Source organism: Macrotis lagotis, chromosome 1 (assembly GCF_037893015.1).
Source record: "Macrotis lagotis isolate mMagLag1 chromosome 1, bilby.v1.9.chrom.fasta, whole genome shotgun sequence".
In the NCBI taxonomy this organism is placed as follows: Eukaryota; Metazoa; Chordata; class Mammalia; order Peramelemorphia; family Peramelidae; genus Macrotis; species Macrotis lagotis.
This window is the reverse complement of record NC_133658.1, coordinates 53,079,816-53,082,049: the sequence shown is the minus strand read 5'-3', so window position 1 is coordinate 53,082,049 and position 2,234 is coordinate 53,079,816. Positions and strand designations below refer to the sequence as shown.

General features: G+C 39.6%; 1 pseudogene; it reads left to right on the top strand.

Moving 5' to 3' along the window:
- Window positions 1-810: 810 nt before the first annotated feature.
- On the top strand, window positions 811-1,755 carry LOC141513362 (small ribosomal subunit protein uS2 pseudogene; annotated as a pseudogene).
- The last annotated feature ends 479 nt before the right edge of the window (window positions 1,756-2,234 follow it).

Sequence of the window (2,234 nt, the reverse complement as noted above, 5' to 3'; positions counted from 1 at the left end):
CTTCCTTCAAAGACATAGCAATTAAATGAACACAAGTATAGAACTCTACACCAATAAAGACATATCTAAAGAACTGGGGAAATAGGAATTACTCATGGGTAAGCCAAGCCAATATAATCAAAATCATAATACTACCAAAATTAATTTACTTTCTCAATGGCATACCACTCCAACTATCAAGAGACTACTTTATAGAGCTAGGGAAAAGAATAAAATTCATGTAGAGGAAGAAAAGATCAAAAGAAAAAATAAAGAAAGGACGGAAGAAAGAAAGAAAGAAAGAAAGAAAGAAAGAAAGAAAGAAAGAGAAAGAAAGAAAGAAAGAAGGAAAGAAGGAAAGAAGGAAAGAAAAGAAAGAAAGAAGGCTAATGGTATCTGATCTCAAACTACACTATAAAACTGTAATTGTCAAAACAATTTGGTACTGGGGAAGAGACAGACAAGTTGATCATTGTAGTAGGATTTGGTATACCTTAAAGCAACTGAGTACAGTAGCAAATAGTAAAGTGGTTTGCTAAACTCAAAGATCTCAGTTATTGGGATAAATCATTATCTAACAAAAACTATTGGGAAAAACTGAAAAAGTTTGATGGAAGCTACATAAAGACCAATATCTCACACCATATACCAGTATAAGTTCCAAATGCTTACATGTTTTCAGCATAAAGGGTTATGTCATTAGTAAATTAGAGAAGCATGTAAGAAATTAAATATCAGATCTATGGATAGGGGACAAGTTCTTGACTAAATAAGCGATAAACCTTTCCGCGCTACCCAGAAGACGGGTCCATACTGCGTTGTTCACGGTTTCCGTCGTAACTTTCAAGGGAAACTTTCACAATGTTCGGAGCCCTGGATGTCTTACAGATGAAGGAGGAGGATGTCCTCAAATTCCTCGCTGCGGGCACCCATTTGGGTGGCACCAATTTGGACTTCCAGATGGAACAGTATATCTACAAAAGGAAGAGTGACGGCATCTGTATCATTAATTTGAAGAGGACTTGGGAAAAGCTTCTTCTGGCAGCTCGTGCTATTGTTGCCATTGAAAATCCAGCTGATGTTAGTGTCATCTCATCCAGGAACACTGGCCAGAGAGCTGTTCTGAAATTTGCTGCTGCCACTGGCACCACACCTATTGCTGGACGCTTCATCCCGGGCACCTTCACTAACCAGATCCAGGCAGCTTTCAGGGAGCCTCGCCTCTTGGTGGTCACTGATCCTCGTGCAGATCATCAGCCTTTGACTGAAGCATCATATGTTAACCTTCCAACCATTGCACTGTGCAACACAGACTCACCACTTTGCTATGTGGACCTTGCCATTCCATGTAACAACAAAGGAGCTCACTCAGTGGGTCTGATGTGGTGGATGCTGGCCCGAGAAGTCCTGCGGATGCGTGGTACCATCTCCGGTGAGCACCCATGGGAGGTCATGCCTGATCTTTACTTCTACAGAGATCCAGAGGAGATTGAAAAGGAAGAGCAGGCCGCAGCTAAGAAGGCAGTGACAAAGGAGGAATTTCAGGGTGAATGGACTGCACCTGCCCCAGAATTCACTGCTGCTCAGCCAGAGGTGGCTGATTGGTCTAAGGGCGTCCAGGTGCCATCTGTGCCCATTCAGCAGTTCCCTACTGAAGATTGGTGTGCTCAGCCGGCTACTGAGGACTGGTCTGCAACTCCTACTGCTCAGGCCACTGAATGGGTAGGAACTACCACAGAGTGGTCCTAAGTTTTACCCAGATGCTCTAATAGTGTTGGAAAAATGCGGATGGAAAATAAACATTGGTTTCTTAACATTAAAAAAAAAGAGAGATAAAGACATCCACAGGAAACAAAGTGCATAATTTATACAAAAAAGTTTTGTTTAAAAAAAAAAGCATTTAAAATTAAAAGAGAAGCAGGAAATTGGTGGTGGTGGGGAATCTATCCAGCAAATTTCTTTGACAAAAGACTCATTTCTAAACTATATAGGGAACTGAATCTATTTTAGAGGAATAATTGCCATTCTTCAATTGATAAAAAGTAAAAAATATTATGAACAAGTAGTTTTCCGAGGAAGAAATCCAAGTTATCTAAAAACCATATCAAAAAATGCTCTAAATCATTAATAAGAGAAATTTAAATTAAAACAATTCTCAGGTACCTCCTCACACATCAAATTGGCTAAGATAACAAAAATAACAAATGCTGAAGAATCTGTGAGGAAACAGATAAATTAATATTTACTGTTGGTAT